This window comes from Rutidosis leptorrhynchoides, chromosome 4 (assembly GCF_046630445.1).
Source record: "Rutidosis leptorrhynchoides isolate AG116_Rl617_1_P2 chromosome 4, CSIRO_AGI_Rlap_v1, whole genome shotgun sequence".
In the NCBI taxonomy this organism is placed as follows: Eukaryota; Viridiplantae; Streptophyta; class Magnoliopsida; order Asterales; family Asteraceae; genus Rutidosis; species Rutidosis leptorrhynchoides.
Window position 1 is genome coordinate 357,540,587 of NC_092336.1, and position 15,508 is coordinate 357,556,094.

Genomic DNA, 15,508 nt, shown 5'->3' on the forward strand with positions numbered 1-15,508 from the left:
TATATTTGTTTAAACATATCCAAGAATTTGGATTGCTCGGCTTCAAGTCTTTCTTTTCTCATTTTACTCAGGTAAGAAAGTGGTGGTTGGTATGGTTTAACATAAGGTTTAGCCTTAATTGTGTTATCTTCATTAACCTTTTCAACTACCGGTTCTGTTTCCTTATCTTGCTCAGGTTGTGGTTCTTGTGTAGTAGGAATAGCGTCATCAGAAATTACAGGCATTTCAAGTGGTTTAAGTGTAATACCACTTCTCATGGTAATGACTTTAGCTGTTTCATTCCGGGGGTTAGCATTTATATTGCTAGGTAGACTTCCCGGTTTTCTTTCACCTATTAACCTTGCTAGGTTACTTACTTCTTGTTCCAGATTTTGAATAGAAGCTTGTTGATTTCTAAATGCTTGAGCATTTTGTTCATTCGTTTGTTTCTGAGATGTGAAAAATTGCGTTTGAGATTCAACTTGCTTTGACATCATATCTTCTAAATTTGACTTTTTATCATCGGTTTGTGGTGTTTTAATTGGAAAAATAGGTCTTTGCTGGTTGTAAGTATTATTAGATACTTGTTGATTGCTAGGACCTTGTTGGTTGTTGTATGGAACATTTCGGTTATAATTCTGATTTTGATTGTAATTTGGTCTTGGCGGTTGATAATTATTCTGATAATTATTTTCAGGCCTTTGGTTCATATATGAAACATTCTCTCTTTGTTCCATTGTTTATTCAATACTGAGACAATCTTTTGTCAAATGTGGTCCTCCACACAGCTCACAACTAATTCGTATTGCGTGAATATCTTTAGTCATCTTTTCCATTCGTCTCTCGAAAGCATCTATTTTTGCGGAAATGGAATCAAAGTCATGGCTAGAATCGGCTCTAGCCGCTTTAGATGATCTAACGATATATTTTTCTTGATGTCACTCATGTGAGTGGGAAGCAGTGTTATCAATAATTTTGTAAGCTTTAGTTGCGGTTTTCTTCATAATGAAACCACCAGCTGCTATATCGATGTCTTTTCGTGTAGTGATGTCGTATGTGATGACCCGGGAATTTTCGACCAAATTTAAACTTAATCTTTATATATTTTCGACACGATAAGCAAAGTCTGTACTGTTGAGTCACAAATATTTTGAACTGCTTCATATATTCGTTTGACTTTCGACTGCTCTTGACGATTCACGAACCATTGTGTATAAATATGTATGTAAACAAATATAAATAAAAACATAAGTATATATATAATATTTCGAATTAATAAAATATACATTTAATCATTGGAATTAAAAATATAAAGTAAAATACATAATAATTGAGCTGCTAATAAAATAAATTTATATATCTATATACTATGATAAATATTAAATATATATTATTTTATAATTTATATAATTAAGTAAATATGATATAACTAATAAATTGTACTATTATTATATTAAGTGTAATTACAAGTTAAATTTACGATTGTCATATTAATACCATTATTACTTCTGTTACTATTAACAATATCAATATGAATATTGAAATCAGTATTAGTCAAGCTATTATTTTCGATAGACAATATATAAATAGGAAAGTTGATATATATAATTGGTTATGATATTATTGTATTCATTATTAATATCATTGTTACTCTATTTAATATTGTTAAGAGTGGTATTAATATTAATATTAGTTTTATTATCAATATTATTTCTATTGTTACTATTATTATTTGTGTCATTAATATTATATATAAAAATTTATATAAATAATGTTATTATGATTTATTATATACTTAATATACAGTTATATAGTTTAGGAAATCAGTAATGGATTTTATTAAAATTATTATTATTAATATATTGATTAATTATTATTTATTAATTATTAATTATTAAATCTATAAGAAAATTGTGCAATAGATCTTTAAGAGACCTCAAATTCGTGGCCTTACATCATACTTGATTTATGCTGTCTGGAAATCACGACTTTACCTTACACAAACATCCAAAAGCAGTTAACCATCTACATCTTTTGTTATTCTTTTTATTATTTATTTTTATTATTTATTTTTTTTTGTCTGTGTTATAAGCCGACACCATTTGATCAGGTAATGATCGATTCTCGATTTCAATTGTTAAACTCTTTCGTTTTCTCCATTCTTCATGTCAAATACATTTCATACAGCTTTTAATTTTCGAAATTTAAACAAAAAAAACAAAGAAAAAGCCGGATATATATCTGTTGGTGTCACTTTAACAGATAGCCCGATTCCTAAACGTTTTTCAAAATCCATAATTGTAGTTTTGCTTGGAATATGCTGAACGATCTTTCTGTAAAATATCGTAATCCAATTCTTCAAATTGAGGTTTAATTTTGAAGTCAAAGTTTAGTTCAAAAAAAGTCAACAATTGTTCTTGAGATAAATTCGCGTTCTTGGTTTTGTTTCTGTTGAAATTGATAATTCATTAAGTTTCTAGGATCGATTCTCAAACTATTTCGTGAAGAAAGTATTAGCTAAAAACATTTTAAAATCAAAAATCAAGAATTTTTTTTTTAAAATCCTACGAACTGCAGTAGCAGTTTTTAATTTTTTTTTATATATATATTTTTTTGTTTCTTATTCATTATAATCATATGATATTGATTATATATTGTTAGATTAAGGTATCTAAAACTCTGTTTAATGGTTTTTAATATTGGTCGATGGATTTTGAAGAAGATGTAAGAAATCGAAACTGAAATGATGAGAGTTAAATAATATTCGATGCCAGTTAATTCAGATAAACTAATATGGAGGAATGGTTAACAGGGTGTGTTGTGAATGGGAGGTCTCGGGGTTGAGTCCCTCCAGTGGCAGTATTTTTGTTAAAGCATTTTGAGGTAGTCTCTAAATTTCAAAAATTCCTATTATTATTGATGTGGTTACTATTATTATTGTTATAAATTTTATCAATTAGTATTATTATCATAAATTTATTTATTATTATTATTAGTATTATAATTATTAGTATTAGTAAGTAACACTTATAATTATTATTATTATTATCATTATCATTATTATTATCATCTATATTATTACTATTATTATTAGTGATGTTACTAGTGTTATTATTGTTAAAAGTATTACTAGTACTATTGGTATTATCATTATAATTATTAGAATTGCTATTATAATTAGTATTATAAGCATTACCATTATTACTATGATTAATTTTATTGTATTATTAATGTATTATAATTATAATTATCATTGTCATTATTATTATTATTATCCTTATCAATACCATTTAAAAATATTATGATTAAAGTTATAGAATTACCAATGTTATTATTAGAAATTGTTATTAGGACTAACATGATAGTTATTATTATTATTATTACTAATAAAAGTATTAGTTATCCTTATTATTAGTATTACGAATTACGATTATAGTCTCCAATATGAATAATATTATTATTATTAGAATTAATGACTTATCATTTTTTTTTAATTATTAGTATTGTTGCTATTATTAACCTAAGTATCATTTTAAACCATAACATTACTACTATTAGTAATATTATTATCAATAAGATTATTAATATTATTATGAGTAAATCATTATATTCAAAACTATCATTTTAACATATAAATATTTTGTACATAAAATATACTCTTTATATATACTAAAAGTACATTAATATTTTAAATACAATATATCAAACATATTATTAGTAATTATATAAATACTTACATATAATCAACTAATGATTTTAAATATAATACTAACCAAATATATATATATATATATATATATATATATATATATATATATATATATATATATATATATATATTAATATAACTAAATATATAAATATTAAACATTTTAAGGATATACACAAACTAAATAAGTATAAGATATAAATTAAGATATCATATATAAACTTGTTCGATTACGATTATACATTTTAATTTATATACAAATGATATAGGTTCGTGAATCCGAGGCCAACCCTGCGTTGTTCAGTTGTTTAATATCGTCATATGTATTTTTACTACAAAATACATTAGGTGAGTTTCATTACTCCCTTTTTAAATGCTTTTGCAATATATATTTTTGGGACTGAGAATACATGCGCTGTTTTTATAACTGTTTTACGAAATAGACACAAGTACATGAAACTACATTCTATGGTTGAATTATTAAACCGAATATGCCCCTTTTTATTAAGTCTGGTAATCTAAGAATTAGGGAACAGACACCCTAATTGACGCGAACTCTAAAGATAGATCTATCGGGCCCAACAAGCCCCATCCAAAGGACCGGATGCTTTAGTACTTCGAAATTTATATCATGTCCGAAGGAGGATCCCGGAATGATGGGGATATTCTTATATATATATTGTGAATGTTGGTTACCAGGTGTTCAATCCATATGAATGATTTTTGTCCCTATGCATGGGACGTATATTTATGAGAACTGAATATGAAATCTTGTGGTCTATTAAAATTATGAAATGATTATTTATGATAAACTAATGAACTCACCAACCTTTTGGTTGATACTTGAAAGCATGTTTATTCTAAGGTATTAAAGAAATCTTCCGCTGTGAATTTGCTCATTTTAGAGATATTACTTGGAGTCATTCATGTCATATTCAAAAGACGTTGCATTCAAGTAGTCGAGTTCATCAAGATTATTATTAAGTCATTGATAGTTTGATATATTATAAAATGGTATGCATGCCTGTCAATTTTCGGTGTAATGAAAGTTCGTCTTTTAAAAACGAATACAATGTTTGTAAAAATGTATCATATAGAGGTCAAGTACCTCGCGATGTAATCAACTGTTGTGAATCGTTTATAATCGATAAGGACTTTGTCCGGATGGATTAGGACGGGTCCTTTCAGTTGGTATCAGAGCGGTGGTCTTAGCGAACCAGGTCTGCATTAGTGATTCTAACTGATAAGTCGTTAGGATGCTTTAGTGAGTCTGGACTTCGACCGTGTCTGCATGTCAAAATTTTTGCTTATCATTTCGTGTCGAAAATTATCTGCTTATCATTCCTAGTCTAGACACATCTTGCTGCATTGATTGCATGAATAGTGTATAGACAAATTCATATCTTAGCGTATCTGATAGTTCATATCTTAGCGTATCTGTTATTATTACCTTTGCCTGACAGCTTCCGTATATTCTTCCGTAATTTATGGGATTTTAGTATTAAATATGCATATGTAAATTATATATTGCAGGGTACTAATCTACATCCTATAATCTGTTTCTTATCGAAAATCCTTCAGCTGATCGTACGAGATGAATCCCTCAACCAGTTCGAGTCCCTCAGATTCCGATAGCTATTCCGATAGTTATTCCGACAGCTATTCCGATATGGATTCCCAATCCAGCTACGAAAGCAGCATCACCAGAATGAATCAATCAATCGGCCATTCCCAATTCATCTGATGGTTCGTAGTCGACTTAATCAATGGAGACGCGAAGAAGGCAATCCTTTCCGTCAACCGAATTCACCTCTTGACAATGAACCTGAAGCGTTTACCGGCGAACCTGTTCGAGACACCATTTTCAGTCTCATTTCCAGGGTAACTCGACAAGATTATATTCTATCCATAATTCTAAACCTTATTCATCCGCTCGTTTCGATCGACAATCATCCTGGAGTAATAAGTCAACGAACTTCGCGCTCGAATAATCAATTCGGAGAATATGGTTCAAAATGTACCAGCTTTAGCAACATCACCGACATCAACAGTACAATCAATAACAGCACCAGTACCATCAACAATCCATGCTTCAATATCATCATATGTACTTTGAGTATGATCTTCGTTCTACGTATTGTTCTATCTCATTTATCTTCGTTCGACATGGCGAATATGTAATCTCTAAAGTTTTAGAGATTATTTATTCTTGTTCCAACCGAAAAACAAATGAGTTTATTATCATATTAACTCATTAAATCCATGAATACATCTGAAGAAAATATATATGTATATATGTTTTCATAAAGATTGTAATTAAAAATTCTCTTGTACAAACTGTTAATGGTGAAAATATTTTAACGGGTAGGTAATACCCAAGGACTATTTAAATTTCACATTAATAAGTTACATTATACGTTCTTCGAATCTGTTTCAACAAGTCATATACTATCCTACTTACATCCACCGATATACAAATCCGTTCACCACGAAATAACCATTTTCATTCAATTTCATATTTGGATTTTGATCTATCAGAATCCAACAAGTGGCATAATGAAGAAAACATTAGACAAGATAAAATTTGTTAGAAACAAACAAATTAACTATGAGAAATTTTGTTAAGAATCCACGCTAACGAAATCCTAGCTAACTGTTCCTAACTAACTGTTAATTCCGTATTACATTTTATTTATCGTAATTTAATTATCGCAATTTACATTCTCGCAATTTTATTTATCGTCATTTAATTTCTGTTATTTACTTTATGCACTTTATTTATCGTTATTTAATTTCTGTTATTTATTTTACGCACTTTAAATATCGGGACACGTATACAAGGTTTTGACATATCATATCGACGCATCTATATATATTATTTGGAATCACCATAGACACTCTATATGCAGTAATGATCGAGTTCTCTATACAGGGTTGAGGTTGATTCTATAATAATATATATACTTTGAGTTGTGATCGAGTCTGAGATGTATACGGGTCACGACACGTATTAATTAATTCGAATATTATATATTAAACTATATATGAATTACTAGATTGTCAACTGTGGACTATCGAATGTGGACTAATATCATTGGACAATTAAAATGAATTAAAATATTGACTATAACATATGAAACTAAACAATTCTTCAAGTTGCCACTTGATTTTGTCTTAAACCTCATTTGCATCTTGACAAATACAATCTACGTTCAAATCTTCCATGATTCTTGAAAACACCACAATCGAGAGGATGAACCAACCACAACTTCGTCTACGGAAGGAAAGATTTATGCACATAGTTATGCACCTGAAAACTCTCGAAAACTGAGTAAACGTTTAACACATAGCTGTGTTAATTTCTTTGGTGTTATTATTACCCAAAATAACTTTGCAATCCATTTCCAAATTAGCCAATTTTGTCACAGCTCCAACAAGTCAACTTCGACTTTTCACTCAGATTAACTTATTATAACCCTGATATATAAGTTGTCTTTAGTCATCGATACCGGGAAACCGTTTATATCTCACCACATTAACAGTAAATTTACCAACAACTCCGTTGATCTTCTATTTTCTGAAAAATCACTATATTCAGTAAAACCCTATCAGTTACTCATATAACGAGAATTACTATACCAACTACCGGGAATTAACAATCAGTATTTTAAAAATCTCGCAGCATGTCTACATCAACAATTATAAGTATACATATAACCCTTATCTCTTAGAATTATGATCTTCCACTCTGAAATTTTGAAAGGCACCCAGTTTACAAATCATTACTCCAAATTCTGAAAAAGTTGAATACAACAGCAAAAAAAAAAAAAAAAAAAAAAAAACTGTACACGACCTTAACCGTCGAAGGTATAAAGATAAAGAATAAGTGTGTTGGCAAAGCTCAGAAAAGTTGAAACTGGGAAACGGATTGAGCAAATCAAGAAGGAGATTGTAGACAAATCACAAAGAATAAATCTGCCTTCAAAGAATCCAAATGATTCAGTATTTACTGAAGTCATTAACGAATACCTTACTCCTGATTCTAAATTCTTACGGACAAATTCTCTTCATCAACCTTCGAACTTAGATATTCCAAAATATCATCATAAATATATTCGATATCTCTGAGGATATTTTCATAAATATTCTTGTCCAAAATTAATTATCTCTTCCTGCTATCTATGTTACATCATAAAGGAAACTACGTTAGTTTCTAAATTTCTTTAAAATTCAAGTTTGAATTACGAATGAAATTTCTTCATCACGACTTGATTTAAAAATTTTAAAATATCATTATACCTTTATTTTAAATACCATAAATATATATGAAAATATTCTTATCTGAAATCATTTATCTCTTCGCGCTATCAGTGTTACATCATATAAGAAACTATTAGTTTCTATATTCTGTAAACTTTCGAGTTTAAATTATGAATGATTTTGAAGTAGTGTTGGGAACTGATGCATGAGTTAGTATAATATAATGACACTTGATCAACGTGATTATATTACAGTAAGTCATGTTGAGATTCTAATGGGACGTGATGATTCACAGATCATAATGTCATCATGTGCCATGTTACATAACTCTGTCATTCTGCTTAACTTCTGAACATATCAAGAAAGTATATTCTTGATAGTTCTATTCTCAGTGAATCTGGTAATTTGACAAATCAAATCGTGCTATTACGTTCCTTCTTATTTAGAACATTAAAAATGTTCATTCTGAAACTTATATCTGCGAATTCTGGACCATTACAAGAGATGCCAAATCGCCAGAAGAAGAAAAGAAGGGACAAAGCTCTGAAATAGAAATTGAAGTATAAATCGCAACAAATAGGAGAGAGTATTAACTGTGGATGACAATGATTATAGGAAACAGAAAGGGGGACATTGAAATATAAGGAGAGATATAAAGCCCTATAACAACGCATAAATTACAAACCGTGTATATCAATGTTTATCGCAACATAAAGACACGGGAGAATTAAAAGCACTATAATCCCAAGAGCAAAGTAGAAGTAAGAAGATTCCTCGGGTGGGAGTTGGAAAAGGAGAATGATTGTTAAGATAGTAAGGATAAGGATAAGAATTAGAACTGGATTAAGCATTTTCACCATCTTTTGGATGTATGAACTAAGAAATAAAGTATAGGAATGGTGAGAATAATGGAACGAAAGAGTTTAATTTATAATGGAAATATCAGACAGAGTAACCGAGGCAGATCACCGTATTTAATTATTGAGATCTTAATTTCCTTGCTCGCCGAATAATCAAATCTTTTAGATTTCGAGGATTTTCTTTAAATCCCTTGAATTGCAGAATTCAACCAAGTCAACGTCAAAAGCTAAGACGCACCTTATTTTCGAAATTCAACCCTGACTACGTCAAAAGTTAGGATGCACCTCATTTTCTAAATTCAACCAAGGCAACGTCAAAAGTTAAAAAGAAACTTCATTTATTCATTTCGCTCTTTTGTGATAGCTTCATTCGTGCTCTTAGAAAAATCGAATTATTTTATCTGTATTATTCAATAATGATAAAACTCTATTTATCAGCTCATATTCGTCAGAAAAAAAAAAACAAATTTTTTGTTAGCCATGAAGACCTCACTTAAATTTCGGGACGAAATTTCTTTAACGGGTAGGTACTGTGATGTCCCGGGAATTTTCGACCAAATTTAAACTTAATCTTTATATATTTCCGACATGATAAACAAAGTCTGTACTGTTGAGTCACAAATATTTTGAACTGCTTCATATATTCGTTTGACTTTCGACTGCTCTTGACGATTCACGAACCATTGTGTATAAATATGTATGTAAACAAATATAAATAAAAACATAAGTATATATATAATATTTCGAATTAATAAAATATACATTTAATCATTGGAATTAAAAATATAAAGTAAAATACATAATAATTGAGCTGCTAATAAAATAAATTTATATATCTATATACTATGATAAATATTAAATATATATTATTTTATAATTTATATAATTAAGTAAATATGATATAACTAATAAATTGTACTATTATTATATTAAGTGTAATTACAAGTTAAATTTACGATTGTCATATTAATACCATTATTACTTCTGTTACTATTAACAATATCAATATGAATATTGAAATCAGTATTAGTCAAGCTATTATTTTCGATAGACAATATATAAATAGGAAAGTTGATATATATAATTGGTTATGATATTATTGTATTCATTATTAATATCGTTGTTACTCTATTTAATATTGTTAAGAGTGGTATTAATATTAATATTAGTTTTATTATCAATATTATTTCTATTGTTACTATTATTATTTGTGTCATTAATATTATATATAAAAATTTATATAAATAATGTTATTATGATTTATTATATACTTAATATACAGTTATATAGTTTAGGAAATCAGTAATGGATTTTATTAAAATCATTATTATTAATATATTGATTAATTATTATTTATTAATTATTAATTATTAAATCTATAAGAAAATTGTGCAATAGATCTTTAAGAGACCTCAAATTCGTGGCCTTACATCATACTTGATTTATGCTGTCTGGAAATCACGACTTTACCTTACACAAACATCCAAAAGCAGTTAACCATCTACATCTTTTGTTATTCTTTTTATTATTTATTTTTATTATTTATTTTTTTTTTGTCTGTGTTATAAGCCGACACCATTTGATCAGGTAATGATCGATTCTCGATTTCAATTGTTAAACTCGTTCGTTTTCTCCATTCTTCATATCAAATACATTTCATACAGCTTTTAATTTTCGAAATTTAAACAAAAAAAAACAAAGAAAAAGCCGGATATATATCTGTTGGTGTCACTTTTAACAGATAGCCCGATTCCTAAACGTTTTTCAAAATCCATAATTGTAGTTTTGCTTGGAATATACTGAACGATCTTTCTGTAAAATATCGTAATCCAGTTCTTCAAATTGAGGTTTAATTTTGAAGTCAAAGTTTAGTTCAAAAAAAGTCAACAATTGTTCTTGAGATAAATTCGCGTTCTTGGTTTTGTTTCTGTTGAAATTGATAATTCATTAAGTTTCTAGGATCGATTCTCAAACTATTTCGTGAAGAAAGTATTAGCTAAAAACGTTTTAAAATCAAAAATCAAGAATTTTTTTTTTAAAATCCTACGAACTGCAGTAGCAGTTTTTAAATATTTTTTTATATATTTTTTTTTTGTTTCTTATTCATTATAATCATATGATATTGATTATATAGTGTTAGATTAAGGTATCTAAAACTCTGTTTAATGGTTTTTAATATTGGTCGATGGATTTTGAAGAAGATGTAAGAAATCGAAACTGAAATGATGAGAGTTAAATAATATTCGATGCCAGTTAATTCAGATAAACTAATATGGAGGAATGGTTAACAGGGTGTGTTGTGAATGGGAGGTCTAGGGGTCGAGTCCCTCCAGTGGCAGTATTTTTGTTAAAGCATTTTGAGGTAGTCTCTAAATTTCAAAAATTCCTATTATTATTGATGTGGTTACTATTATTATTGTTATAAATTTTATCAATTAGTATTATTTTCATAAATTTATTTATTATTATTATTAGTATTATAATTATTAGTATTAGTAAGTAACACTTATAATTATTATTATTATTATTATTATTATTATTATTATTATCATTATCATTATTATTATCATCTATATTATTACTATTATTATTAATGATGTTACTAGTGTTATTATTGTTAAAAGTATTACTAGTACTATTGGTATTATCATTATAATTATTAGAATTGCTATTATAATTAGTATTATAAGCATTACCATTATTACTATGATTAATTTTATTGTATTATTAATGTATTATAATTATAATTATCATTGTCATTATTATTATTATTATCCTTATCAATACCATTTAAAAATATTATGATTAAAGTTATAGAATTACCAATGTTATTATTAGAAATTGTTATTAGGACTAACATGATAGTTATTATTATTATTATTACTAATAAAAGTATTAGTTATCCTTATTATTAGTATTACGAATTACGATTATAGTCTCCAATATGAATAATATTATTATTATTAGAATTAATGACTTATCATTTTTTTTTAATTATTAGTATTGTTGTTATTATTAACCTAAGTATCATTTTAAACCATAACATTACTACTATTAGTAATATTATTATCAATAAGATTATTAATATTATTATGAGTAAATCATTATATTCAAAACTATCATTTTAACATATAAATATTTTGTACATAAAATATACTCTTTATATATACTAAAAGTACATTAATATTTTAAATACAATATATCAAACATATTATTATTAATTATATAAATACTTACATATAATCAACTAATGATTTTAAATATAATACTAACCAAATATATTTATATATATATATATATATATATATATATATATATATATATATATATATATATATATATATATATATATATATATATATATATAAATATATATATATATATATTAATATAACTAAATATATAAATATTAAACATTTTAAGGATATACACAAACTAAATAAGTATAAGATATAAATTAAGATATCATATATAAACTTGTTTGATTACGATTATACATTTTAATTTATATATAAATGATATAGGTTCGTGAATCCGAGGCCAACCCTGCGTTGTTCAGTTGTTTAATATCGTCATATGTATTTTTACTACAAAATACATTAGGTGAGTTTCATTACTCCCTTTTTAAATGCTTTTGCAATATATATTTTTGGGACTGAGAATACATGCGCTGTTTTTATAACTGTTTTACGAAATAGACACAAGTACATGAAACTACATTCTATGGTTGAATTATTAAACCGAATATGCCCCTTTTTATTAAGTCTGGTAATCTAAGAATTAGGGAACATACACCCTAATTGACGCGAACTCTAAAGATAGATCTATCGGGCCCAACAAGCCCCATCCAAAGGACCGGATGCTTTAGTACTTCGAAATTTATATCATGTCCGAAGGAGGATCCCGGAATGATGGGGATATTCTTATATATATATTGTGAATGTTGGTTACCAGGTGTTCAATCCATATGAATGATTTTTGTCCCTATGCATGGGACGTATATTTATGAGAACTGAATATCAAATCTTGTGGTCTATTAAAATTATGAAATGATTATTTATGATAAACTAATGAACTCACCAACCTTTTGGTTGACACTTGAAAGCATGTTTATTCTCAGGTATTAAAGAAATCTTCCGCTGTGCATTTGCTCATTTTAGAGATATTACTTGGAGTCATTCATGTCATATTCAAAAGACGTTGCATTCAAGTAGTCGAGTTCATCAAGATTATTATTAAGTCATTGATAGTTTGATATATTATAAAATGGTATGCATGCCTGTCTATTTTCGGTGTAATGAAAGTTCGTCTTTTAAAAACGAATACAATGTTTGTAAAAATGTATCATATAGAGGTCAAGTACCTCGCGATGTAATCAACTGTTGTGAATCGTTTATAATCGATAAGGACTTCGTCCGGATGGATTAGGACGGGTCCTTTCATCGTATCCTTGGTAGAATATTTGTACTATTTGATAAGTGTCTAAACCATGTTGAGGACATCCTCTTAACAACTTTCCAAATCTTGTCCACACCTCATATAGAGTTTCATTTGGCTTCTGTGTGAACGTAACAATTTCTCCTTGAAGTCTCACAGCTTTAGATGACGAAAAGAATTGTTTAAGAAATTTTTCAACTAAAACATCCCATGTATCAATCGCCCCTTCAGGTAACGATTCTAACCAATCTTTGGCTTCTCCCTTTAAAGTCCAGGGAAATAACATGAGATAGATCTGTTCATCCTCCACTTCTCGGATTTTAAATAGAGTACAGATCCTATTAAAGGTGCGAAGATGTTCATTTGGATCTTCCTTCGGCGCACCACTAAATTGGCATTGATTAGTTACCATGTGTAGGATTTGTCCTTTGATTTCATAATCTGGCGCATTAATGTCTGGTTGAATAATTGCATGACCTTGGCCAGTGCGTTTAGCTCTCATTTGGTCTTCCATACTTAGAGGTTCCAGATTTTCCATGATTGAATTTGTTGAATCTGAATCACTAGAGGATTCTGATTTAATGGTTTCTTCCTCGACAATCTCTGGATGAGTGATTTGTGGTTCAGGAGGAATGATTAGTGGTTCAGGATCTCTGAATTGTCCCTGAATATCCTCCGGATTCTCAATTGTGAGGTCGGGTTCAAAAAATGGATTATCGGAAATTTGAATTGGAGTACTTGGTCGACTAGATGACGATTCTAAAGAAAAATCAACGGCGACAATATTGGCTAGATGTCTTGATCGAGTTACAGGTGGTGAACGTTTTGCTCGGTGCATTCACTGAATATCCTATAAGTTATAAAAATAAAAATTATATAAGTTATCAAATTAATAGACTTTTCTGATTTTGCCTACGTTTCGAATAGCCAATAGATGCAGCAGGTAGTCAGAACTCTTTAAATCGGAAGCCCACAACTCGCCACTAACAAATCCAACTATTATTACGAACTAGAAAATTTTGGATGTCTATCAATTTAACCGCTTAAAATAATTTTTCGTTTTGAAATTTTTGAGAAGAAATAGAAAATTCTTTGTCCTAAAAACTAGAGCGTCGAGAAATAAGAAAGAAAAACTAGAGCGTCGAAAAACGTCGAAAAATAAAAGGTCGAAAAATTAAACGTCGAAAATATAATAGACTGAAAACTAAACCCTAAATCCAAAACACCAAACCCTAAACCCTAAACCCTAAACTCTAAATCGGGCTAAATTTTACTTCACAAAACATGGAAAAAAAACATTCATATTCTTCACGAACAATATTATCTTGAATGTTATTTTTGTCGATCGTTTTTTCGCCTAAAGAATAACATTCATCACCAAGCGTCTCTTCTAAATGTTCATATTTTCGTGTGATCTTGATGCCGGGAAAAAAAAATTCCCAAAAAAACGAAAAAAAAAAATTTTGCTTCCCCCGCTTCCCCCCGATTGGTTACTTCCCCATTGATCCTGCCCCATATATATATATATATATATATATATATATATATATAGTGAATGAGATTTTCCCTGTATAGTTCATCCTAAAAGACTAATATATTTTTATTCATATGTCTACAAATCAAACCAAACTATAATCACTCCACTTTACATTACATAATAATGACATATATATCTAATCTAAAAATCACATCATTCTTTTAAACATGAAAAAAGTACATTACTAATACGTCACTAATTAGCTGATCACCTCTGCAATCTTTTCTCATTTTTCAGCACCAAAAAAAAAAAAAAGGAAAAAAAATCGAATTTCTCACGCATCAATGATTATTTATTTAACTTTGAAGTTAAGAAAACAAAACCCATAAAAAATATCTTCTTCCTTCCCGCGCCTCCGCCACCTAATTAATATATACGTACACATACACATATATCTATGGTACTATATATACATACACATATCCACACTCTAATCACATATAAATTATTACTCTTTATTTAGTACGTACCTAATTAATTATTCAATGGCAACAGCTATTAATTTCACCGCCATTACTATGATTTTGATTATTACGGCGGGAATTGTATCTGCTCAGATTTCTCCGGTGAGTGCTCCGGCGGGTATGGACAGTGGTTACGGTTATTCAGTGCCAGTGTCTGGATTGATTTTGTGTTGCTCTATATTCATATCTATGATGGCGATTATTAAGCAGTGAATCAATACTTCAATTTGTTTTATATATGATAATTTGTAATGTAAGATGA